This window comes from Camelus dromedarius, chromosome 15 (genome assembly GCF_036321535.1).
Source record: "Camelus dromedarius isolate mCamDro1 chromosome 15, mCamDro1.pat, whole genome shotgun sequence".
Taxonomy (NCBI): domain Eukaryota; kingdom Metazoa; phylum Chordata; class Mammalia; order Artiodactyla; family Camelidae; genus Camelus; species Camelus dromedarius.
This window is the reverse complement of record NC_087450.1, coordinates 48,123,767-48,151,422: the sequence shown is the minus strand read 5'-3', so window position 1 is coordinate 48,151,422 and position 27,656 is coordinate 48,123,767. Positions and strand designations below refer to the sequence as shown.

The window sequence follows — 27,656 nt, the reverse complement described above, 5'->3', positions numbered from 1 at the left end:
CAAGTTTCTAGAAATCTACTGATAATAAGATTTTAAATGCTTTCCATATGCCAGGCACTGTTCTAATTGCCTACTATGACTTACCTAATCAAATCCTTGTGACAACCCTTTGAGGCATTAAATATCAATATCCCTTTATAGATGAGGAAACTGAAGCCCAGAGAGATTAAATGCCTCTATTACAGTTCATAAGCCAGAAAACAGAAACCTCTCTGGCTATTTAAACAGAGATTACCAGAGAGAAAGGCAGGATCTAGGTTCAGCCTCCAGGAATGATTCCCAACATGCACTGAAGAATGCACCACCAGGACTGCTGCTTCCACAGGTGGGAAGGTTGGGAATCAGGACCCCACTGTGGGAAATACCAGCCTCAGGACACCCACCTTCGCTGCCATCCAGGGACCAGGATGGGTCATCACGACTGTTGGCTTCCGAGTGGATATTCTGCCTTCCAACACACCCACAAAGCCAGCGTCTGGTCTCCTAGCCTCTGCCTGGCAGGAGGAGAGTAGAATATAAAGCCATATGGCTCCCACCTCATTTCCGTGGCCTCTCAGATCATATACAAGCCCATCTGCTTGGTAGAACCTAAAACACATCTGGGTCCCTGGAGGTACCAGGGAACATGCCATTTTAGCTTTCCTAAAGACACATCAGGAGGAAGGTTGAATGGATGTCCATTGAGCCAATCTATGGTTTCGTACATTAACTTCTCAAAGATGACACAGGAGGTGGTACAACCAGAATTTGAAGCCAGACTGTCTGGCTCCAGAGACTAAGCTCTGTAAATTTGACTGCCTCTCCATGAGCTCATGCCTGGCCTGGTTGGTCCCTCGTGACGTGTATTCTCAGCACATCTCCAACTGATCTATGTGTCTTTATGGCTCAAGGCGGGGCGGGGGGGGGGGGGGGCTCTAAAGCTAGACTGAATTTGGGGAGTGGGCTGTGATTAATGATATCCAACCACCATGGATTATCTCCATCTGTCCTGTACTGGCTGGGTGAATCAGTTACCTATGAACCCCACAGTGCTATGCAACTAAGCCACCAGAAAACTCAGTGGCTTAAGACAATAAACATCTAATGTTGCTCATCTAGTCTGTAGGATGACTGGTTCTTCTGGTCTTAGCTGGGTTCATTTGTGCCTCTGTGGTCAGCTGTGGGCCATTTAGGTGGCTCTGTTGTTTTGGCTGGCATCTCTCAGGCTTGGTTTCAGCTGACAGATCTCTGGCTGGGTGGGCTGGTCTCATCCTCCAGCAAACCCAGCCAGCATGTTCTCATAGCAGTTCCTGAGAAGTGAGAAAGGAAGCGGAGATGCACATTTACTTCTCTAAACCAAGTTACATGGTCGTGCTCAGGGTTATGGTGGAAAGGGTACTACAAAGTTCCAGGACAAAGGGTGTAGATAGGGGAGGCCATTAGTTGGGGCCATTAACCTAAGGCACCATATTGAACCCCTCAGATGAGCCCATGCCCCTGGTACCATGGAAAGCACTGCTTGGCTATTGGATGGGAAGCAGGGAGGGCCAAGCCTTCTGGAACTCCAGTGTCAAATGTCATGCAGAATTCAGCCTCCAGGGGCTGTCCTACAAGGTCCTGCATAAACTAAATCCCCTGTTCCTTTGGCTGGCTCAGTTCTGCGCTCAGGCCAGGCTGGCCAGCTGACTCAGAGACACAGCCCTCGACTTGCAGGGCCTCTGCTTAACGGAGCCGCTTCTCAACAAAGACAGTCTTTTGACATCTCAAGCGGCATGTCTGCTTGCTCGCCAATTAAAAGGCTCATGTCCTCAGTGTGACAAATAGCAGGGAAAACAATTCTGCAATTCAGGACACAAGTGGGGAGAACATGAGCAAGTTAATCAGGAATCAAGTGCCGGCCTTGTCCTCGGGCTTTCGTCCGGCCTCTCAGTGAGACCGCGCGCCTCTCCCAAGATTTCCCAGGTCGCGCCGGCCAGGCTGCCCCCGCCGCAGGATCATGTGAAGGGTCAGGGTTGTTTTTCCATAGCTTAGATTTCGGCAGGCAGGTCTTACGTCGTCTTAATGCATATTTAATAACCTAACAGTGCTGCCCGGTGGCTGTGCTGTGGGGACAGAGCGGAGACCCGGGTCCCTGTGTAGCCAGACCCTTCTCTGCAGAACAGGAGGGGCTCCCCACGCCCCCAAGGGCCAGGGTCAGGTAGCGGTTCTGACAGCAGGAGTCTCTGAAGAAAACAGGCATTCCTCTCATTTTTTTCATCTGGATCCATTTCCCTTTGAAACACAATTGACCCCCAGTGAAAACAGAATTGTGTATTCCCTGGTTTGCTTCTCAAGAAATGAATTTGAACTAAGTAAAAATAAATGAATGAATAAATAAATAAATAAAAATAACAGCTTTATTGAGAGAGAACTCACATCCCACACAGGTCACCCATTGCAGGTGTACAATTCAGTGTTTTTTAATATAGTCACAGATACGTGCAGCCGTCACCACAGTCAATATTTCCGTCACCTCAAAAAGGAACCCACACCCATTAGCAGTCCCCGTTCCCCTCTTCCCCCAGCCCTTGGCAACCACGAATCTACTTTCTGTCTCTATAGATTTCCTTATTCTGGACGTATCAAATGAATGGAGTCCTATAATAGGTGGTATTTTGTGACTGGATTCTGTCACTTGGCTTAAACCAAGTACATTTTTTCAAGTTTCACCTTTGAAGGCAGAAGACTCCTGGCTCCACAACCACTTGGCTGTGTGAGTTTAGGCAAATGGCTTGACCTTTCTGAGCTTCAGTTTCCCCATCTCATTACGGGGAGAGTTCCGATGCTCACTCCCATAAAGCTCACTGGGTTAACACACGTGAAGGCTTCAAGCTCTGCCTGGGACACAGTCTTCAGTAAACCTGATTCCTTACCATCTTTCTTGTCCTGGCTGTCCCTGAAGACGTTTCTAGCTCTGTTTGGGGGGCCCTGCCTCTCTGTTTTCATTCCCCCAGCAAACATTTACTTCAGTCTGCACAACTCTCCCCACAGAGGCTGCACCTGTGTCCCAGGGAATGGGGCAATCCTGCGTGGGCCTCGCAAGTCCTCGTCCACCTGCACGCCACCCCTTCTCCCTGGGGCAGCCTGATGGCCCCTCTCTGGGCTCTGAGGTTCACAATAGTTCTGGGAATGTCACCTGGAGGGCCTCCCCTTTGTACCCTCAATATTTCTACTCCCAAGTTGGGACAGGGTAAGTATAACCATGGCCCTTGTTGAAAGGAACCACACTCCTACTTGCTGACGTGCAGTCATCCAATCGTGTTAATAGTGTCAACTGTAAAAATGACAGAAACATCTTTAGAAAGGCCACAGGATAAAGGGAACTACATCCCTCAAGCCGGAGATACTTACTGACTTCCTTCTGGGGTGTTCTTTTCGTCTGCAGGTGGGTAGAATTTTATGAGACCAAGTGGGGAGACTCAGAAGGTGGATTCCCCCACCCCAGAACACTAGAGTGGCACTTCTGTGTGGCTGCAAGTTTACACTGGGACTGTGGTTTCTTTGTGCGTTTTTATGTCTTTTCCATGTCTGGGTTTCTCTCCCCTGAGAGACTGTAAACGTCTAAAGATCAAGAACTGTGTTGTCTCCTTTTATAGGAGTGTGTGTTTCAAAAAGAAAGAAAGGAAGGAAGGAAGGAAGGAAGGAAGGAAGGAAGGAAGGAAGGAAGGAAGGAAGGAAGGAAGGAAGGAAGGAAGAAAAAGAAAGAAAGAAAGAAAGAAAGAAAGAAAGAAAGAAAGAAAGAAAGAAAGAAAGAAAGAAAGAAAGAGAGAGAGAGAGAAAGAGAGAGAGAGAGAGAAAGAAAAAGAAAGAAAGAAAGAAAGAAAGAAAGAAAGAAAGAAAGAAAGAAAGAGAGAGAGAAAGAAAGAAAGAAAGAAAGAAAGAAAGAAAGAAAGAAAGAAAGAAAGAAAGAAAGAAAGAAAGAAAGAAAGAAAGAAAAGGAAAGGAAATTTTTTAATATGTCTCTTATCTATGCCTGCGACGTTTTCTTACTGACGTGACGACCTGGTGTCTCAGGAAATGGCCTGGAAAACACTACCCTGCCCCAGCCGTGGCTTAGTCCTCATACCGTCTGGCGGGGTCTTTTGTCCCCTGAACTACCTGTGTTGTATGAGATGACAGGAAAATGCATCAGTGGCCGGCACAGGGCCGAGAGGCAGGATTTCTCTGAAGCTTCAGGATTTTGTTTGCATGTACTACATCTCCCATATTGAGACTATTTGGAAATCCTATTGAAAATAAAAGTTTCCTCCCTGCCATATGGGAACTTTGGGAAAAGAATCCACCCTCTATTCCAGGCTTTTGCTTTATTTCAGACGGTCGGAGGATGAAGGAGGAAGCATCTGATGTAGGAACCAAGGCATCGTCATGGCCTGAGACGGGGCTGTAATTAATAAAGTGGCCAGTGGTCACTGAGTGCCTACTGTGTGCCAGGCTCTGCTCTCAACATCGATGTGTAGTGTTGTCTCATCTCATCTTTACAAAGATTTGTGAAGAAAAGATGCTTGTTTACCAGTAAGGAAACTGGGGCACAGAAAAGAAACACAACCTGAAAGTCCCACAGCTAGTGACAGTGGAAGCCGGAGTCCTGCCCCACCAACCTCACCTGAAACTGCAGAATAACAATATTGTTTTCAAGTTTCAGTCTTTCCGGTTTGAACCGTCCTTCATGGTGCGCAAAGCATATGGCCCCATTTTCCCACCAGAGCCTGATAAGCACCATTTTGACATCAGGACCATGTCCCAGAGGCCCAAATCTCCAGGGGGTATAGGTCCAGGCCTTGGGTGCATCGGTTCCTAATCTCTTGCACTGATTGCTTCTTTCTTAACACTCAAAATTAAGGGAAGGAACTTCCCATTAAATCGGTACAACAGTCCCACGGCATGCAAGCAGTCACCTCCCAAGAGAGGTCAAGAGATGCTCTATGATTACATCAGGTTGGGAAGTAGCGTCCCCCGCTTAAAGCATGCAGGACACATTTGTGGGCCAATTGTTCTGCGTACTTGGTCTAGCACAGGACGTCTGTGAGTGTGAACAGGGGAACATATGTCTGTTTTCCCAGTGAAAGCTGGCACTCCCTTCGATTCATGAATGTAGGTGACAAACCACAGTAGTGTGTGACTTTGTCACCTATGGGAATCACAGATATTCTCCTCCTGTTGCACATGTCTCAAAATATCATTTATATTCATCATTACTTTGAAATTATGATAGTTTTAAACATGCCACTAGACTTTAGTATTTAATACACTAATAAAGAAGACATTTATTACGTTAGCATTTTGTTTTTTGGTATGTTGATAACTATACTTAAATGTAACTGGTTTCTTTTATCATCCTACATACTTTATTTTGTGTATTCAAAAGTATTATTCTGAAGAGTCCACAGGCTTTTCACCAGGCTGCCAAAGGTGCCATTGGTCCCAGGTTACCCTCTACTGACGGTTTCCAGGAAAGTGCTTTGGAGGATTTGAAGATGGGAAATGTAGGGGGAGTGACTTGCACACACACACATACATACAAACACACACACACACACACACAAAGATCCTTGCTGAGAGTGTGGAGTGGGCCTTTCCCCCTGGAACCAGAGCTCCTGCCAGGTCCTGGCAGCCCAGTTCTCTGGGCATCTCAAGGAATGAGAAACACTCGTGACTCACAGCAAAGACACTGCTTCGTTTAAGCCAGAGAAACAGGATTTATTACCAGCATGTTTTCAGTTCCAGGCGATGCCTTGAAAAGGTCAGCTTATATGAATATTTAGAAAAAGCAAGATCATAAAATAAGAGGGATTTGGTATTTGGGGTTTTTTTCCTTTGACAAAGAATATTCAGGCTCGCTCTTACAATGGGCAAGCCCAGCACTCTTTACTTGACCTGCATTTACTCTTTAAGAAGGAAGATGTTGTAGAGCGGCATTTGGGGAGAAGATATATGATGCAGGGGGTTTTATAGCATTTGAAACTAGGGCAGCGAGCCCTAAACATGGGACCAGAGGCCTCTTGCCATCTAGTGTCCAGCGAAGACGGCAGGTTAGGAGAACATGTGTGCGCTGGAGGTCCTGCTCAGTGCCTAATTGTTCCGTATTTGTTTCAGCTGATGGCTACTCTTTTCATTAGGGGCTTTTAACCGGTGAGTCATCTTTTGAAAATACGAATTTGATGCAGCCGTTCTTTCTTTAAAACCTCCTTTGGCTACCCCTTGCCAGAGGAGAGAGTACAAAATCCTTAACCTCCTGGCCAGGCCCTCTAAGCTTTGACTGCAGCTTTCTGACTAGCCTCAAGCATCAGCCTCTCCCTCCACCTCCCCTCCCACCCCCCACCCCGTCCACACAGCAGAGGGGACTTACTGTATTGTACTGTATGGTGAGCTTGGCAAAAGAGTAGTAAGCTAGGGTGTTTATTCTTTATTTCATGTAGTAATTGTTTTTAAAACAACTTAATATTTTTATGTTTAGTGGGGTGGATTTTATTTAAACCCCCAGGTTTTCGGCTGGTCTATAGTCTTCATGGTTTGTGTAACCTTGGTGTACATTCTTTACAAAATCCTGGGTTGATTTTTGAAAAGATGCAGATTGGACATTTGAAAGCAGTTATTTATCCTGCTTCTTCTGTTTCCTTTTATAATCATATCAGAAAACGGAATCATAATTTACTTATTTCATTTGCACAGTCTCTTATTGTCAGGTGCTCTGCTCACAGTGTCTCTGATTTTCACCGTCCCTCTCATCTTGCATTTTTCTGCCGTCTCCCCTCTGTCCCATATCTCTTCCATGGTGAATGTGTTTTTTTTTTTAATTTCATGCAATCAATATTTCTGGATGCCTACTGCTCACCAGACTCTATGCCAAGGGCCAGGCGTGGAGTGTGGAGGAAACAGCCAGGCTGCTTGTCAACCTGTTTTAACATGAAAGTGTTTGTAGCTTTGCTTGGTTTGGTTGGTTGTTAGTTGGTCTTACTATTATTATTGTCATCTTCATTGGTTGGTCCATCCATCTTCAGTGAAGACTTCTGTTAAACACAAATGAAATCCAGTGACTATAAGATATTTTGGGGTATGAATTATATTCACCTTTCTGCTCAGGAACTCCCTCTGAGGGCACACAAGTTTGCCATTGGGTACATCCATCCATTGGGTGAAGTGTCCACGGAGGGGTGGTCCCCTGCTTTCCTTAATTCTCCCATGGCATGGTAAAGCATCTCTTTGGCTCATTTGTTAGCCACTGTTCCACACTGAACTGTGTCTCCCCAAAATTGGTATGTCAGAGCACTAACCCCCAGGACCTCAGAATGTGACTATATGTGAAGATACGGCCTTTAAAGATGCAGTTAAAGTTAAGTGAGGTCACAAAGGTGGCCCTTAATCCAATCTAACTGGTGTCCTTAGAAAAAGAGGAACTCTAGACTCACAGAGACACACCAGGGATGTGTGCACACACGGAGGAAAGACTGTGTGAGGGCCCAGCAAGAAGGCTGCCATCTGCAAGCCAGGACAGGGGCCTCAGGAGAAAGCAGAACCGCCGCAACTTGACCTTGGACTTCCAGCCTCCAGGACTGTGAGAAAATTCATTTCTGCTGCTCAGGCCACCAGCCTGTGGTATTTTGTCATGGGTGCCCTCACTGACCGATACAGCCACCAAGCCTATTTTGAAGGATTCCGCTTCGGAGCAGACGCCTGTGTGAGAACAGGAGCTGGAGTCCTCTCGTGTTTTGTAAATGAAGAAGCCGAGGCAAAGGAGCCCCCAGCCCTTGACGCAGAGGGGCCATGACAGGGACAGGCCCGAGGGGGAGCCGCCTCCACAGAACCCCCAGCCGGGGCCCCTGGGTGGCCCGGTGCTTCCAGACCTGTGCCAGGGACCCGGAAGGATGAGGGGGAAGATGCCGGCAAGAGGGCATCCAGAATCCTTGGAGCAGTGATTTGGGCCTCGCTCAGGAGTGTTCCTTCTCTTTTCCATGGATCTTAACAAACCATCTGAGAACTAAATCTGAAGCCCTTTCTCTAGTAAAGCCACATGACGCGTGCGTCTAGCACCCACCAGTGAAGAGCTGGAAACGTTCTCCCACTCCAGCTCTGCGGGTTTCTGGCTATTTGCGCTTGGGTGTAAATGCTCACATTGTGTTTTCTGTTCCTGCCACATTTAACTCTTCAGCTTGAATGCAGCTTTATCACTGCTTCGGGAATTTTCTACAATTTATTTATGAGTATTAAAATTCTGGAGTCTTCTCCCACCAGGAGGGCAGCCCCCTGGAGTCCAGTAACCTCCAGGGCTGGACGGTGGATGCACCCAGGCTGGTTTGAAATGTGCTGACAGGGTCCAGCTGCAGTGCTGGACGGAGGGCAGAGGCGGGCGGGAGGCAGGGTCACTCCAGGTCACGCATGCCACAGGAGAAGCAGGCCCGGGCGGAAGGGAGCGGGGTGGTGGCCATCAGTATCTCAGGTGTCACGGGCGGTGCAGCTCGAATCCAGCCTGTTCTGAGGCCCGTTGGCTTTTCCCAGGTGTTTGCTGAGACCCTTCTGTGCGCCATACTCTGTGTCTTCCTGGTCCAGGGGCTGGAGCTGGAAGTGGTGGTGGCAGAGGCAGGAGGAGGTTTAAAGCACAGGCCTTCCTCTGCAGCAGTGCAGGGTGTAGAGAGAGGGGCCCGTGCAAACACAGTGACCAGTGTAGGATGATGTTTGACCAAAGGCTGAATTCAAGGTGGGCTCTGCACGAGGAGTGGCCAGGTCTCTGGGGGCTGGAGTAGGGAAGGTGATCTTTTCCTGGGGGTGGTAGGGTACGTTCCTGTTGAGCTGCAGGGACTTGGAGGCTTTGGGCAAGAGGACCTTTGGTCACTTTAGGGATTGGGGTGTGGTTCTGGGCTCCTTCTCCACCCAGGACCCCCACTGTGTGATTGAGACTTCTTTGGGCCCATAGAATCCCCACAGTGTCCTTGAGGTGGTGTGGCTCTGAAATTCCCTGTTCTTCCTTTAGGGTTGTCACAAGATTTTGACAGGGTCCAGCTGGAACGGGATGGCCAGTGAGAGTTTCTCTGGCTCTGAAGCACCGGAGCGAGGGCTCTGTAGTCAGACAAATGGCTTCTTCCTTGCCTATGGTGACCTGTTGGCTGAAAATCCAAAGGAAATTCAAGGATCCCCACTCCCGGGGAGAAGAGTGAGGGTTCACACGTTGGTAACTGCCCCACGGGTTCTGATGCAGGCCTACGGCAGCCAACATTGCTCTAGAGAGGGCTTATTTGAGTCACTCAGCGGACAGCAAGGCATCTACTAGAAACTCATTTCATTCTTGCCTGTTTACTCTTCATTTAGCGAATTTGTATTGGTGTCTGCTTTCTGCTGGGCACTGGTGCTCCAGCCTAGAGCAGAGGTTGGCAGACTTTTTCTGTAGAGTAAATATTTTAGGCTTTGAGAACCATGGTGTCTCTGTTGCACGTAGTCAACTTTTGTAGGGCAGAAGCAGCCATAAACAATACAGAAGCTCATGGGTGTAGCTTTTTTCCAATAAAACTTTACTGACAGGCATCGAGCTAGGTTTGGCCCACAGACCACAGTTTGCTGCCCACCCTGGACTGGAAATAAAGAGATGTGAACAAAAGTAGTCATGGCTTCTGTCTGTGTGAAGTTTACACTCTAAGCAAGGAAAATGTAAATTAATCATATAATCACAAACAAATTATAATTATGAACACAGGTGCCTTAAGGAAAGATAAATTCTCATAGCTCTATAAATGAGGATGTGATATATAGTCTCAGATCAAGGCAGACTTCCCTCAAGAGTTGATGCTTTGAACCTGAATATCCATCAACAGATGATTGTATAAAGAACTTGTGGTATTATATGCAATGGAATAATACTCAGCCCTAAAAAAGAATGAAATAATGCCACTTACAGCAATGTGGATGGACCTAGAGATTATCATACTAAGTGAAGTAAGTCAGACAGAGAAAAACAAATATCATATGATATCACTTACATGTGGAATCTTAAAAAAAGGATACAAATGAACTTATTTACAAAATAGAAACAGACTCATAGATATGGAAAACAAACTTATGGTTACCAAAGTGTAAAGATGGTTGGTGGGGGATAAGTTAGGAGTTTGGGATTAGCAGATACAAGCTATCATATACAAAATAGATAAACAACAAGGTCCTACTATATAGCACAGGTTGGAACCATATTTAATAGTTTGTAATAATCTATAATGAAAAAGAATATATATATTCACTATGAATATATACATAGCTGATTCACTATGCTCTCCACCAGAAACTAACACAACATTGTGAATCAACTATACTTCAAAAAAATAAATAAATAAAGAGTTGATGCTTGAGTTGGGCTCTGAATCAGCATTAACCAGCTAAAGAGAGAGGAAACAACATGTGGAAAGTCCCTGCGGCAAGAGAACGGAACATTTTGGAAATTGAAAGAAGGCCAGTGGAGTGGAGTGTGGAGGAGAACAGGGAGAGGGGTGAGATGAGGCAGGAGAGGAAGTGGTCCATGCACAGCCCTGGGCCATGCTTGGGGCTCCAATCTACCTGGGACTAATGAGAAAAGCTGAAAGCAGGGGAGACACAGGATCAGATTCCCATTTTGAGAAAAGTCTCTCTGGGGACTGCAACATGAGAACAGAAAAGAGCAAGTGAGGATTCAGGGGAACCAATGAGAAAGATGGCAATGGAGGTAGAGAGACGTGGAGATGAAGATTTCAGAAGGGGTGTTGATGGGGTGGGTATGGAGGGAGAGGCTCCTCGGTGTCATGTTTGAACAGTTGGTTGGTTAGTGATGCTGTCTGCCCACTGAGACCAGAGCACTGGGGAAGTCCCTGTTGCTTTGTTTTGTTTGGGTCAGAGGAAGGGGCAGGTTGCATTGCCTTTGAGACATTAAGTTGGAAGTGTCAGATAAGCAGATGAGACGTACAGCCTGGAACTCAGAGGAAAAGAGGGGGCTGCAGATAATATGTTTTGGGGAATCATCAGCATATGGAAGGTAATTGAAGCTCTGAGCATGGATTAGAGCATCTGGGGGAAGAGAACGGAGTGAAAAAAAAGAGTAGAGAGCCTTAGGAAAAATCCTCCAGGAACTCTGATATTTAATAGCAGAGAGAGGAGGGTGATCCTGCAAAACACACTGAAATAACAACCAAGGGAGTGGGGGGAAAAAACAAGACTGTTGTGGCATCAAAGCTGAGGGACAGAAATGTTTAAGCAAGGCTTGTGTTCAGCCTGGACACACAGCACAATGGGACTGACCGCGGATGCCCAGCTGTCATTCTGACTGGCCAGTGCATCCACTGTGATTGGTCAGTGCCCCTGCTGTACCAGCTGTTTAATATCATGATTCTCATCCCTGCTTTCAAGGAATGATCATCAGCGCTGAAGGTTTCTAGGATGGCAAAGAAGAAGAGCGGAAACCTTCTGTTGGATTTAGCTACAAGTATATCACTGGTGACCTTAACAAGAGAACCTGAGATGCAGTGATGGGTAGAAGAGTGAGCTGAGGAAGGAATAGGAGGTGGGTTAGTCGACAGGAGGCCCAGGCAACCCCAAAGACGTTTTGCTGGGATGCAGAGGGGCTGAGTAGGACAGACAGAGGGGAAGCTGGATGGGGCTGAGGGGTGGGGCTGAAATTTTCCTTGAAGATGTTAAGCGATGAGAAGGACTTACTTGTTCAGTTCCACTGTGTAGTTAGTCTCTTAACAGACTTTTATCTGTCTCATTCACTTATTCATTATTTGATCCAACATGCTTTTCTCATCCTTGGGGGAGATGCTTACTATGTTACAAGCACTGGATTCATTTTATTTCCTTCTTTCTTTTTCAACAGGCACTTACTGAGCACTTACTGTTTGTCAAGTGCTGGACAAGGTCCCCATGATAGAGAAATAAATAAGATAGAGCCTGTGGGCTTAATAGTTTAGTGCAGTGGTTATCCACCAGCAGTAATTTCATCCCCTTTCCTGCCCTGGAGGACACTGGGCAGTGTCTGGAGATCTATTTGTTGTCATAGCTTGGGGTTGGGTGTGCGAGGAGGGAACTAGGGATGCTACTGGCGTCTAGTGAGTGGAGGCCAAGAATGCTGCTAAACATCCTAGTGTGCCCAGCACAGCCGCACAACCAAGAAGCATCCAGTCCAAAATCTGAATAGGGTGAAAAGTGCCTCAATAAATGTGTGCATATGGCGAGCGCAGGCGCCAGAGGATAACCACATACGCACACACGGTGGAGCTGGCCAGGCGGGAGATGAGGGACAGACAGGAGGGGGCATGGTGCACACTCAGAAGCTTCCAGTAGTTCAGGGTGGAGGCACCATGGCCAGGAAGGGCAGAAGTCATGAGAGTCGGGCTGAGGCTACAGATACCAGGCCAAGTATTTTGGATTTTGTCTGTTTAGTGGGAAGCCACTAAAGGGATCCAAATGAGATGAAACCAGATTTGTGTTTTAGGAAGATCCTTCTGGTGGCAGCAAGATCAAATAATAATCCAATAATAGCTAACATTTATTAAGAGCCTGCTGTGTGTCAGGGCCCTTTTCTGAGTACTTTATTGGATTACATCGTTTAATTTCCCAGCAGCCCTATGGGGAAGTGCTCTTGTTCCCATTATACTGCTGAGGAGACTGAGGCCAAAGGGTAAAAAAGCTTGTAAATGGGGGATCCCAGCCTTGACTGAGACTCGTGCACCAGCGTGAGGTCACCTGCAGTTTTTCCTGTCTCCCACTTTCGGTCTGGGCTCTGGAACCAGACTGGAGCATCTACAGGGTCTCGGTTCATAATTCATCCGTTCCAGCTCTCCCTGCAGCTGCTCCAAAAATTCCATGCCTGCAGCTTTGAGGAGTGTGGCCTTGAAGTAGCCAGTTTAATTCATCCTGATTAGGAATTCTCACGTAGCTGTTAATTTTTTAGAGACTTTGTGGCTGCAATGCCCTGTGGAAAGAGAAACATTTGCTTCTGGGAAATCTTTGCTGACTGAGACCTTTATGTGGACCCTGGTAATCTCATATAGCTTCTCCATCAGGACACCCCACCCACTCTCAAATGTACCTTTTTCCCTCTATTTTTGCTGGGTTGGGCCGGGTGGATTTACACAACTAATAAAATTTAAAGTAGATCTCACAGCCCAAAGCTACATCATTAGCCAGCACAGATCCTGCTTTCCTGGGTTTTAATTACAGTACCTCCTCCTCCCATTAGGAGGGATAGTTGCATGCAACAACTCCTCGCCCAGGACTGACAGACAGAAAGAGCTGGAGACTGAGGCCTGAAGGTGGACGGTACTGCACCCTGAACAGAGGGAAGGAGAGGTTTTTGCTGCTCAGGGGGGTCGAGGTTGTGGACAGAGGTGGCAACAGAGGGCTCGGCAGGGCTCCTCCCATTTGGAAATAAGACGGGAGACCTATCTTCATATTTATGTATGCTTTTAAATCAATGTGTCTTCACTTTTAAAAAGCAGTAGCAAGGTTCTGGCAGGGCCAAGGAGAGGCAAACTGGTCTGGGATCCAGAGGAAAAGCCCTTTAGAAAAGAAAGCTGGTGTCTATGCAGTGGAATTAACCCCAACAGGGGGTTTCTTTGAAGTTAGCTTGTGACCAGTGAGTTCACAGCCCCAAATTACCCCTGCCTGACAGGTGCAGAGCCTAGGCCTGGCTGCCGTCACGTGGGGTGTCCCTGCAAGAAGCCATGTTCTCTTCCTGCGCTGATGGTAGGAATGTAAATTGGTGCAACGACCATGGAAAACAATATGGAGGTTCCTTAAAAAACTAAAAATAGAGTTACCATGTGATCTAGCAATCCCACTCCTAGACATTTTTCTGGAAAAGACAAAAACTCTCATTTGAAAAGATACATGCACCCCAGGGTTCATAGCAACACTATTTACAGTAGTCAAAACATGGAAACAGCCTAATTGTCCATCAACAGATGAATGGATAAAGAAGATGTGCTACACACACACAGTGGAGTACTACTCACCCATAAAAAGGAATGAAATAATGCCATTTGCAGCAACATAGAAATGACCTAGAGATTACCTAGTAAGTGAAGTAAGTCATACAGATACAAAGACATACCACATATGGTATCACTTATATGTGGAATCTGAAAAAATGACACAAATGAACTTATTTACAAAATGAAAAGAGACTCAGAGACATAGAAAACAAACTTGTGATTCCTAAAGGGGAAGAGGAGGAGGAAGGATAAATTAGGAGTTTGAAATTAACAGATATACACTACTGTAGATAAAATAGGTAAGCAACAAGGATTCACTGTATAACACAGGGAACAGTATTCTGTATCTTGTAATGACCTATAATGAAAAACAATCTGGATTGATTGATTGATTGATTTATAATTGAATCACTTTGCTGAACACTTGAAACTAACACAACATACATCAACTATGCTTCAGTTTTTAAAAAGCCAACTGCTGATTTTCAGGCTCTCTCTCCACGTTTCAATTCTTCCTTTAAGGCTTCCGTGGTAGGACAGAGAATTCACTGGGCTTCAGTTTTCGCATCTCCACGATGAAAGATCTGTCAGGCTACAGACCTTCTCTTGTCCCTAGAGGGGTTGATTTCTAGACTAAATTAAGCCTTTGCTAGGATGGCAACTACATACCTGCAGTGCTAAGAAAACTAACTTTACACCCAAATGTAAGGCAGTTTCCCACTTTCCCAAACAAAAGGGCTTCAAAATATTTTTTTAACCAACCTGAATATATGTACATTTTTGGAATGCAGTATAAATGAAACAACAAAATGTTTACTTATAATTTGTAATTAATTACTTTAGTTACACATCTTTAACCTTATAAAATATGTAAACTGTTGATTTTTCAATACTGCTTTCTCCCACTTATGTTTCATGAGTCACTATCCAAACCTGTCAGGTGCAGTTTCAACTCCAGAGTGTGTTCTGTTCCCAGTGTATTTTTTTAATCCCTAGAATGGCTTTTTGAGTCCCCTGACAGTTTTCCAGGGCTCGTGTGCCTCACTTCCATCCGTGTTCCTGAGAGATGGCTCTTTTTGAACCTGCGGATTATGCCCTCCTTTAAAGTGCCATCCCAAGCCACAGGTCCCAATTCCCATAAGCTGGGGCAGTTGTGATTTTTTGTTTCATTTTCCTTATCGGTAAATATTCATGATCTCTTGCAGCAATTAACCATTGCTGAGTTTCTTTTTAAAGTGACTTTTCAAAGTCTTGTTTACAACAACATCCAACACTAAAATTGTGAAGTCACAATCCCAAGAATAACCACTGCATCTGTGTTAACTGAATTAGGTGGGAGGGTGCACTATAAGAGGAGTCTTTCTATGGTTGTAGAGTCCATCAGATGATACATTGGCTATATTGAATGTAAGGCAACACCCTTTTTTTCTGAGTGATTAAGGGAGATGCAGGAGAAAAGATAGTCATATATTTGGGCATAGACCAACAATTTTAATTCACCGAATTCTCCTTTAACACCCATCAGCCTATTATACTGCGCATAGGCAGATATGTCCGATGGCCCCAGGTCACAGAAGGTGGTGCTACGCCTGCCGGGCCCCGCCAAGAACTCTGGCCACCATCTTTCCCCACTTCCCAAACACCAGTAACTGCAAGCCCCTTCTGGCCACCTTTCTGCCGAACTGCCGCTGGGCTTTTGTGTGGTTTAATGAACATAGAGTCGTTTGGAAATATGCACTGTGCACCACAAAAGGAAATAGTAATATAATCAGAAATCATTATATTCAGGCACTTCAGCACTATTGCTACTATTAATGTCCATTATCACTATATTACCTGAAATGTGTTTAACAGTCACAGGCACTAATCAAGGTGTCTGTCCTGGAGAACGTTCATTCTCTCTGTCTGGATCACACTATGTATTGTGCTGTGACTGTTTTAAATTTTTTTCAGATAATTGGAACCTGCTACTTCATACTTTGAAAAGTAATGTAGTGGGTGAAGCCCTGAGAGGTTCAAAGCCTATGCTTCCATCAGGGAAATAATGCAATTTCCATGCAGAATGATTATAATATTATTCAGTGGTTACATGGTGGTGGGGGGGGGGGTTCTGTTTTTGTTAGGCTTTGGAAAGTGGCAAATTGAATTCCATCCAAGTAATCAGAGGTTATGAGTTTCCAGCACAGTATGTTTGCACATGTTGGAGGCTCATTTTCCCACAGTTGTCCCCAGCCCAGTGCCCCTTGACCATTTGCTGGCCACTCGGGACAGACCTGAAGTGCCAAGGAGTTAATTCACTGACAGGAGCCCTCAGCCGATGAGACATAGGAGTTGGCGGCAAATACTCCAGCTTCCTCTCACCTCAGGTGGGACAACTCTGAGACATGCCCTTCTCTGTCCCCCAGAGGTCCCCAGTGAGATTGGCTTTGGTGTCTGCAGTGATGACTTGCTTATTTAGGGAAGTCTCTGTGGCTTCCTTCACTTACCTGTCTTACTTCCCCATTCACCTACCTGAGCTTTCTGGCATCACTCTCCAAATAAACCATTTGCCTCAAATTCTTGTCTAGGTTCTGCTTTCCAAGAGAGGCACACCTGGTCTCCCAGCTTTCCCCTTCCCATTTGGAGAGTACCCAGAGGGCTCTCTGGGTCCCTCTGTCCTGTTTTGGGGAGGATTCATGGCATCAGCCAGAAGTCTTAATGTTTTAAGGCATCTTCATCCTGAAAGATGAAAATTCTGAACTTTTTTTTTTTCAGTCAGGAAGGTGATGGATATAATTTATTTCTCCCTCTTCTCTTAATTATTATTACCCCATTCAAGTGAGACAAGGTGATTTAATCCGGGTTGTATTTTAAATGCCCATAATCGATGTCCTCATTCTGAGCTATATCTATGTGCTCTTAGATAATTTATGTATAATTTTAATAGATTTGTCAACGGCGGCCCTTCTTCATCTAAACAGGCTGCTTGCAGACAGATCACTTAATTTGCGCCTCGATGTTATTTTTCATACGTTGTTGCTGTACGGCCAACAGACAGCAGATGATCCCATTACAAACGCATTTGACACAGCATGGACTGTGGGGAGGAGCAAACTCAAGGTCTCCTACTGTGGCAAGCAGCGTGTGGTCCTGCTCACTCAGAAGGGGTGGGTCCTGGTGATCACGGCACCTGAACAGGTGCCGAGGCTGCAGCCCCCTGTAGTACCCAGATGCTGATGAGAGCCCTGGCTTACCTGCCCCAACAGAGGCTGTCAGTGCCACGCCCCTTCCCCCAGCCTGGGGAGCACCTGCTGACTGTTCCAGTCCCACTTCCTCCTCTCTCTATGTGAGGGTGCCCAGCGTGCTCACGGGGCAGGCTGGAGGTGTTGGGGGACTGATACCCCCAAAGCACTTGCCAACTAAGGAGAAGTAGGAAATAATGAATAAATACCTCAGCTTCCTTCCTGTCTTGGGGGGAATCTTTAAGATATGTTCTACCCAGTCACTCAGAGGATCCCCAGCAGGAATGAGCCCTGGTTGCTCATAGCAGTCAGTGCCTCCTTGACCGACTTTCCCGTTTCCTGTCTCACATCCCTACTCCCTCATGGTGCTTTGTTGGATCAACTCAAAAAACAAACAAAAAAACCTTGCATCCAAATCAGTGTTTCAGGGTCCTCTTTGGAGGGGAGCTCAATCTAAGATGTGTGTCCTTCTGAACGTCTTCAGGTTGATCTTTCAGGTGTGCTCATCCTCCGGGACCTAGATTAGGGCCTGGCAAGGAGCTTCCTGCACCCCAGGGGCTCCACCTCCTCTGTCCACCTTCAGCCCTGCCAGCAGAGTTAACTTAGCCCTCATCACCTGCAGCCTTGTGACTTCCCCTGTTTCTCTGCACGTGGGTGTGCAATGGGGTAGATGCCAACTCTGCCAGCTCCTAGCTGACCTGAACGTCTGCTGAGAGGTGATAGTGCTCTAGCCACATCCTCAGTTTAGAGCAAAGACCAGAGATGCCTGGTGGGGTGAAGGATGGGGTAGCCAGGCAACGCTGAGGGTGCTCTCCCTTTGGGGGGGAAAAAAGTACAGAAAACCCTTCTTCCAAAGACTGATGTGAGTGCTGACGGATTATTTGTGCCATTTCTGTCTGCTGGGGTAATTGCAAGGCGAGTGCATTGTGTTCCAAAGGAAAAATGTTCTCTAGACGCGGTAATCTTCACCCTGCCAGCTTGTGGCAGAGGGAACCACATCAACTTCTAAATTTTCTCAATGGAGTGAGATGTGTGTAATGTGTAATAAAATATAAACAAGCCTTTAAGAAGCATCTATGTGTTTCTTTTTATCAACCTTTAGATGCGTTAAAGCCAACTACAATTTTATATGAATTCTAGATGATATGTAGTATTTTTATTTGCTACTTCATTGCTAAATGTTTCATATAAAACTGAAGAGGAAAAAAAATACACAGTCCCACATATAAAAGAAGCAGCAGATGGCTAAATGTGACCGTGGGAGAGAAGCAGTGAATGGAGTGAGTTCAGAACAGAGGCTCCCTCACTGGGTATGGCCCGAGATGGAGGGAAATTCACATATGTGGTTACCTGTGTTCATTAGCCATTTGCTTCCACTGTGTTTTAAGTAGGCCATTAGTATTCAGAAGAATCTACAGGTATCTTTGTTATGGTTTTTTTTTTAATCTTTTAAATGTACATATAAATGAGTATGTATTATTTATAGATGTCTTTGGATTTAGAAACATCGAGCTTGAAAAGTAATGCAGCAAGGAATATTTGATTTACTGCTCGCTGGAAAAGAGAGCAGAGAGAGGAGGACTTTATGCAGGAAAGAAGCCTAGGTTGGGATAAGTTGTTTAACCTTTTTAGGGGACTTTCCTGGAATCTTCAGTTACAGTTAAACTGTAGAGAGATGACAGGATGGAAAAAAAAAAAAAAAGAACAGTGGCTGGGGAGTTTGGAGGCCAGCATTGTGGTCCTGGCTCTCCTGCTAATCAGCTGTGTCACCTTGAGCTTGTCACTCACAGGCTCTTGCCTTTTGTTTCCTGCCCGCATCTGGACATCAAGACCTGCCAGGCTGTGGCCCCGCAATTTGGTGCATTTGTATTGACTGCTGTGGGCTCTGGCCGGACTCCCTGGTCCCTGGGTTAGTTTACACCAGTGCCGTGAGGTTGGTGAGTGATGGTGCTGTGTTTTTTCAGATGGGACGTGAAGCCATGGTGCGATCAAGCCACTTGCCTACACACATTGGTAGAGATCAGGAAAACAGAATTAGTTTCTCATTCTATTTTCAGTTCCTAGGCTGTTTCTATATTGGCCAAGAAAAGCAGAGAACTTACAGAAATTCCTGGTAATGACTGCTTTCTGCCTGGGTACAGAGAAACTTGCCTGTCTGTGATTTATTTTTAAATGGATAACTCATCATATCTGGGTAAAAAGTACCGTAATCTCCAAAGGCTTTTCTTTCACAATTTTTTTTTTCTCCCTGAGCGCATAAAAACAGCCTCAGATCTATTCAAATAAAATAGCTTTCTACTGGGTGACGAAGTAATGCCTCTCAGACCCCCTTGGGGCTGGGAAACAGTTTTCAGCTGCTGGCCCTAGGGCTTGGACTCGGAGGAAAGATGGAATGAGGGAGTAGAAGCTATGAAAGCATCTGCCCGAAGTCCTGGAGTTTGTTTACCAATTCCTGGGGAGGAGGTGGGTGGAGAAGGGGATGGTAAAGGCTGAAATTGTCCCCTTGGAGGAAATTCAGGGAGAGAGCTGGAGGGAGCAGGGAGTGGTAGCTGACCAGTGTCAGACAGACCCAGGCCAGCTGTACACACGGTCAGCACCTTGGTCAGCCAGCTCCAGAGGAAGCTCCCTCTCCAGCTGTCCCCTGCGTCCTCACTTCGGTGGAGAGGTGGTGGGAGAGAAGGCACCAGCCGTCCCCAGGGCACTGGAGGTATTTCAGGGACGCCTGTCCTGTGCCCCGGTGGCAGGCCTGGTAGTAGTGATGTTACAGCCACCAGTTACAGGTGCCGTGGGGCTATGCCAAGTGCCTTTCTTCCACTCAGACAGTTAACTCACAGAACAACCATGGATGTTCAGTCATATCATCCCCATTTTACAGAGGAGGAGACTGAGGCAGGGGTGGGAGTGGAGTGGATGGTTGGCAATGTGATCACTCTGCCATTAACCTTAGAGATTTAGGCCCAGGTTAGACCTAGGCCTCTCAGAGGATAAATCTTCCGTGCTCCTGATCAACATCAAGCTCTGATTGTGCCGCGTAGACCATGAGCAAGGCTACAGGGTTCAGACTTGGGAGAAGGGGTTCCCAAACCTCCCTGCAACTCCACGCCGAGACCAAAACCCACTGAGTCTCAAAGCCTACCTTGTTTTACCCTGTGAAGCCACTTTTCCCCCATCCCTTCTCTCTAAGGGGCAGGGGAGTCCAGGGCACCCTGAACCCTGACAGCCAAGATGTCGGCCAGACCTGGCAATGGGCAGATGCCGGAACCGTGACCTTGTTTGGTAGCTGCCTCTCCTGTCCCCATGCTGTCTCCAGCCCCCTAACATGTATAGTGGTGGGCCCCATAAAGGGCCAATGTGGTTGGTCTCTCGTGTGCTGTGAGCACAGGTCAAATACCCCCTTGAAGAACCAAGGCAAATGTCCCCAGGGTCAGTCACCAGAAAGGGGACAGGCCTCAGATAAGAAACTGGAGCAGAGAAGGTGGGAGGGAAGAGGGAAGCCCCGGTCTCTCTGGGCTCTGCTTGTGGGGTCCGGACTTTGAGGTGGGCTCTCACCTGGGTGTGAATTCCGGTGTGGTGGATGTGGAGATGGGGGCTGCCACATGGAGCTGGGATGGGCCTGACCAGGCCCGTGGACCCTCCTGGAGAACAGCTGGGCAGCCAGCTTATCCGGCCGCATTCTACTTCCTCTTTCCACTGCTCTCACTCACCTCCTGGCCCGCTGTTCTGTTTTACTCCCTAGGACTCTAGGTAAGTCTTATTCAAATGTTATAGCCTGGCCCCAGGAGTGTGGGAAGAACCAAGGGGAGAGACTTGTCCACATCTGAGTCAGAGTTGTAAGCGGCAGCATGGTGGGGGGGATGGCCCTACCCACACGGCGACCTAGAAGGTGCTGGAGAGGAGGGTACCGTGTGTCTCGGCACCGGGAAGGAGGGGGCACCGTACCTGCCGCACTCCCACCCAGCAGCGTCAGCAGCTGGCCTTCGCGTCAGTGAATTAGGGATGCCGGCGCCTGTCCTGCCTCTCCTGGGGTCCGCGTGGCCGTCTAATGAAGGAGAGAAGATGCAGAAACACTCCAAAGAGCCCACGGCACCAGGCAAATGTGAAGCGTCATCATGAAAAGCTTAAATTTATGGGTCTAAAGGAGAAGCAACATCTGGGAAGGAATTATTGCAATTTAAAGGGAGGATGCAGGCCTGTTTATAAGAGCGAAATCTGGAAGCGATGTCTGATTTTTTTTTAAACTGGTTTGTATTCCAATCATGAAGCTGTGGTGTGAACATCCAGATGTTCGAAGCAAAATTGGAGAAAATGAGTTGAGTCTTAGAGGCGTTTTCCTTCCATCAACAGAGCTTTACTGAGCATCTACTACGTGCCAGGTGCTACTACACGCTGGGCTCACACCTAATGCCACTGCGGGTGTCTGTGTAACAGGCCTGCAGGCGCCTCTGCCCTTCTCTCCAGCTAATGACCTTCGGGAAGTGCAAGGTCATCCCAGTTCCGGATCCAGTGACAGGAAAATCCCTATTAACTCAGGAAGGGGTGCACTGAGTGGTGGGGCTGAAATGGGGGGATCCTAGTTAATTTAATTACTGAGAGGTCTGCCCTGCAATAATGTTTTGTGTGGGCGGAGTTGATTTACAACTTTTTTTTCTGAAACGTGTGGGTCTGGGTTTCTGGCAGAGCTCTGCCATGGCATGGCTCAAGGTGCGTTCAGGCACAGGCACCCCGTTGTCCGTATCTCCCCACTCTCCTTGCCCAGACCAGCCGAGAGGGACCAGGAGACAGGCCATTACGAAGCCTCCTTGGGTGACAATGTGCCCTTATCTTGATACTCTCCAGTGATTTCTCTCAGAAGGGTCTGTACTCCAGAGAGTGCAGGAAAAACTTCTGGGGGGGATTTTTCAGTAGGAAAAGGGGTGAAGGGGGGGAGGTCCAGGAAAGGGGAGCAGGTGCATGTCTGGTCACAGAAGTGGAGGAGAGCTGGGGATGTCTAGGCGCAGGAGACCCGGGCAGTGGAGGACACTGGGAAGAGCCTCTGGTCCGGGAGTGATGTGACCGGTTCTGGGACTGAGCATAGTTCCTCCAGCACCAGCAGGGCCACTGGGAGGCTGTTGCTGTGACCCAGGTAAGAGGTGGGGAGGCCTTGCCCCAGGCAGTGGAGATTGGAGAGAACTGTTCGGAGCAGTGCTGGGGGTGGGGGGGGCAGTGCCAGGCCCTGAGAGGAGGATCCAGCAGTGGCAGAAGTAGGGGAAAGTCAATCACAAACACGTGCATCTCAGTTGGGCAGGGGTAAAATTGATTACTGAAGTGCGGAAAGTGCAAAAAATCCTCAGTATATCAGTGTTTGACCTGCCAAAGCTCCACCCTACCTGACAGAATCTTACTCCTTAGAATTGAATTTCTCTCATTGGAAAGAATTGAATTTAGTTTTTCTCTTGTTGAGGGGGAGGTGGTGAAATGAAAAACAAAACAAAACAAAAAGATTGGAAACAATGAGTAATAGTAACGAAGAATCCAGGTGAGCTGCCTTCTTGCTGACAGAGGTGTTGTGGTAGGTGTAGGGGGCCCCCTGTGGCTTCTCTACTGTAGGAGGGTCTGCTCAGGGTGAGGGGGTCAGTTCGGAACCTGACCACCTCTGGGGCATCTGGAGGCTGCTGAGAAGTGGGCGATGGGGTTGGGGGGTAGCCATTTGAGTTGTAGGATTGGTTTGGGCTCACCAGGACCTGACTGGGGTGCAGACACCCACTGACACCTGTGCTTTTATTCAGCCCAGGGTGGTGACTACAGAGAAAACACAGGACAGCTCCAAGCTTCTCATTGCTTGAGGTCCCAGGAACAAGGGGGCCGAAATTCAGAACAAAGATGTGGGTTGGGAGGCACAGGTCTAGGGTTCCAGGTCTGGCTCCCTCCCTCCCTCACTTGCTATGTGACTTCAGGTAATTCTTATTTTCCGTGAGCCTCAGTTTCCTCATCTGTAAAATGGGAGTACTAAAAGTAACGTATTCATAAACTTATTAGAGAAGGCAGGTGAGAAACTGTGAATGACTAGCTTTGTGATCGTCGAACATTATGAAAGTATTGTTATTATCCCTCAATCACAAGTCACGGTCTCTGAAGATCCTATCTTTCTTTGAAGAACATGCACCCGCAGAAAAGCTTGCCAGGCGGTGCGTCCCTACTTGGAGAATACATGATGGATCTCATCAATGGCCAGTTCTGGCTCTTTAATGGAAAGAGGAAGCCTCTGCGTTGTGCTGGGTGGGCTCTCGGACCGCGCGTCATCTTTACATCTTCAATCTCTCGTTGTAAAAGCAGTGCCTTCCGGACCCCTCAGTCGAGAACCTGATGGATAAACACTCAGAGAGAGTGTTTATTTTGGGGATTGGCAAGATGCCTGCAGGCTTTGGTGAACCCATGGTTGATATTATTAATGGCTGGCCTGTTTTTCTCTCATAAAAGAGAGTGTGAATCAGAGTTCCCCTTGCAGGATACATTCAGAGCAGACATCCCAGCCGGTGCCTGGTGTGCAGTGGGGTCCTGCACCTGGGCTGACAGGACTGTGGGTATGGGAGCTGGTTTCCTCCCTACAGTGTACAGCCTCCTGTTCTTCTGCTTTTTTTCTTCCAAGGAAGTTAGAATCCTCTTTCCCAGTTGTCTGTGGGGTGGTGAGCTACCCACGCACTGGAGCTGTAATTGGTAGCGTGGTCAAGACCCAAGCACGGCTGCTCTCTTATCCTGCCTCAAATGGGAGACTCCCTAATTGGTTTCTCCTCCAAAAAGTTGGTAGCTTTTATAAGGAAGTAAAAAAAAAAAAAATCCTGGGCCCCTTGTTTATAATTCTCTTGGCTATCAATTTGGTTCATGTCAGGAACCATCTTTATTATAGACTTCGAGTTGGAAGGGGGCCTCAAAAATTTCTTTGAGTTTAATTTTGAGGCTCTCCCAACATTTAGGCAGTTATTTAACCCAAACAGCCCATTCATGGGTCTTGATTTCATATTGGCCTTTATGCCCTGTCAAACTCAGTTAGCATCTCTTCAGGGCCTTGAGAAGGTAAAGGACTTAAGACCAATTTCACAGGCATTGACTTATTACCTACTGTATTTTTTAAACTAAAGTAAAAATCCCTCATCCTTTAGTGACTCATCCTTTCTTAAGCCTGGAAGCTGCCCTTTGATGATGAGATGAGTGGGAGAGAAAGGATCAGTTTGACCAGAACTGTCAAAGGTCAAGTCCAGAGGTGGTACCTTCATCTCCCCTGGAGACGGAAAATCGTGCCTACCTCTCTGTGATTTCCTGGGTTCTTACCTGAGATTCATTTCTCCCAGGCCATGATCTTGGGAAATTTAAGGTTTTACAGTGTTAACTTGGGAACAAATTATTACTAGAAATCAGTTTCTAGTCATTTTTTTTAAAATCACTTTAAATATCATGCATCTCCTTAGAGTAGAATGAATTTAGGTGCATGGATATAGCTTCTAGGCCTCCTAAGAAGAAAAGATAGTGAACGAAGGGTCTATTGTGTACCCCCCTGTGATGGATGTCGTAGGCCAGAGATTCAAATATTAAGATAATGTCTGTCCTCAGGATGCCCAGGATTTGAGTGCAAGGAGTAGAAGTTGGGTGGGAGGAAGAAGCGCAAGAAGAGGAAAGAAATGAAATAACTGAGACATGAACTAACACCAAATATGAGCTGAGAACAACTAGAAACCCCTCAAGGGAGGAGCATCTGGTTGGGATGGGCAAAGATGTCATGAAGGAGGTGTGACCGGCCCTGGGACTGTGAGTGGGTGATGGCAATACTGAGATGCTAATGCTGAGAATGGTACTTATGTACCAGTCTCTCTAGTTTTAAAAATGGAAAGTGAAAGTTCATAGAAATTAAATAATTTAGCTGGTGTCACAAAACCAAGAGCCATGTTAGAATTCGAGTTCAGATGGCTGATTCCAAAGTCCTGCTTCTAACCATCTCTGATAATATATTCATTAGGATCCTGACAGGAGCAGACACATTCAAATGTGTAATTTGAAGAGAGTTCAATGAAAAGACTATTCACAAAGGTGTAGACACAGTAGGAAGAGACCACGGCAGGGCAATACCCCAGGGCTCATAATGGGGGTGGGGGGAGGGAGCTGTTCCTGGAAGGCAGAGAGGGAGCTATGTGGAGCCTCCACCTACCCATCGCCAGCCAGAGCCCTGACCTTCAGTGGAGGGTCACAGCCATCCCATGAAGACACTGCAAGGCACTGCAAGGAGGAAGGGAGATAAACACCCAGCCCCACTCCCACCCCCAGGCTCCCACTGGTGTCTGCATTGCCTAAACATAACCAGAAGTCACGGGGTCTCAGAGCTGGAGTGATGCCCTCCGTGCAGATGAAGTAAGCCTCCCAGGACACAGAACCAGATGGAAAGCAGACCTGGAGGAGCAAACAGAAGATCCCCAGCTGTGATGTCACACATGTCGGCTCACGTCAGGATCTTCTCATAAGCATGTCAGGGAACCGTCCCGAAGAATGTGGCTTTGCATGGGCTTTTTATTTTTGTTCAGAACTTTGTTTCAGTTATCTCCTCTGGAGGTGGCCTCTGGGGACCACAGAGGAGGAAGGATGAGGCCACTGGCATCAGAACAGTTTGGACAGCCCTGGAGCGTTGGGTCACCTGGGTTGGAGAGAAGGGAAACAGCCTAACTGACACTGGCAACCGAGAGGCTTATCTCAAGAGAATGAGAGCTCCTCCTAAAGCTGGGTGGCCAGGTGCTCGGACTCTCGGTTAGTAGCCTTTACAGTGTCCTGCAAGGCCCTACCCAGTCTGGATACTCACCTCTCTAGCTCAGAGTCCTACTAAAATCTCCCATGTCCAGCCACAGTGGGGTCCTTGCTGACCCAGGAGCACAGGAGTCATGCTCCCCGACACCTGCACAGCCCACTCCCTCATCACCTTCAAGTGCGCTTGAGTGTCATCTTCCCGTGAGGCTTGTTACCCCGACCACCCTTGCTAAAGTGCACCGCAGCCCGCCACCCACATCCTCTGCTCTGCTTCTTCCCTAGTAAATAGTACTCCCTTCTAACACACGCTACAATTCATACTTATTATTTAAGTTTATTGTTTATTCTGTTTCCACCCACTAGGAGGTGAGCTCCATGAGGGCAGGGATTTTTTCCCCCTGTTTGGTTCACTCAGATTCCCAGTGCTAGAACACTGCCTGGTACGTAGCAGGCACTCCATACACATGTATCAAATGAATGAATGAATGAATGAATGAATGAATAGGTAGGTGAATGAATGAGATCCACAAGGGTCTAAAAATGGACTGACCGCTGTCCACTGGACCTCTCCCTTCACCAACACATACCTGTCAAGGATCTTTCCCAGAAAAACATCGATCTTTTATTATCACCAGTACTGTCAATACTTTGTGGCCAAGGGGATCGATTTATCCGTGGGCTTCACATAAGCTTGGTAGAGGAAATGTACTCACGACGTTGGCTCTGTGTCAAAATTAAATGGTGACCTTGGCTTACTTTGCTTCCCTACAGAGGTTATTTCTTAATCATAAAGGAAACATTCTATCCTGGGGGAAAGTAATATTTTTGCCACCTCCAGCTTTACAATGGCTCTTTGATATGGCCCACATGTCTGTGTCAGCAGCAGCTGAGAAAGCTTGAGTTTGAGAGGCTCCAAGAAAGACCCGTTGCGTCGTCGGAGAGAAGCTCGTCTTAGGGCGGGATTAGTTTACAATAACTTATTTACCTGTCCACATCCTTCATATCACATTAAAGCTTTCCCCTGCTAGCCGGGACTCTGGAGTGCTAGGAGGAAAAAGGAAAATCAATTGATAATGATATATTCAGTTTAGAAAAATATATTGACTCGCAGGTAATGACAGTCATGCATTTTTTGCAGTAGAGGATGCCATTTCCTGTCGTGAAGATGGCTTTCACATATATTATATTTGAAAGGGGGAACGAGGAACAGCCCTGCCTCCTCATAATAGATAGCCTTTTTCTACGAGGTATTAAATCTATATTTTTTTTTAAACCTTCTCTCCAAGGAGCCCATCCTTTGCCTCCTCAAGGTCTTCTTGTCCATTGCATAAAAGAAGTAATGATTTGTTTCTGTAATTCTAAGGTCTGTGTCCTGTTCCCTTTTCAGCATTAGATTCAAGACTTAAATTTCTTATTTTTCCCCGTGTTTGGAATTTCTTGGTTTGGATTAGATGGAAGGGAAAGTCATTATTCTCTCTTATTGAATGTCAGTGGCTCTACTCTGGGGATGAGGGCTTTGTGTGTTTGGGGATGGGAGAGCGAAAGCTGGTGTCTACCCCTTGGGGCTCTCTGCTGCCCACTCAGACACCGTGATCTTGGGGTGCCATGGCAGGGTTTGGGGACCCCCTGTGTGACATCACCTACACCTGGAAATCCAGGATAAGGACTAGCTGCCCCTTAGAGTGGGAACCATCCCAAATACTGGAATTCCAGA

General features: G+C 47.0%; 1 protein-coding gene across 1 annotated transcript in view; it reads left to right on the top strand.

Moving 5' to 3' along the window:
* Positions 1–27,656, top strand: part of KLHL29 (kelch like family member 29) — a 295,682-nt gene that overhangs the window by 53,297 nt on the left and 214,729 nt on the right. The gene's annotated exons all lie outside the window — the stretch shown is intronic.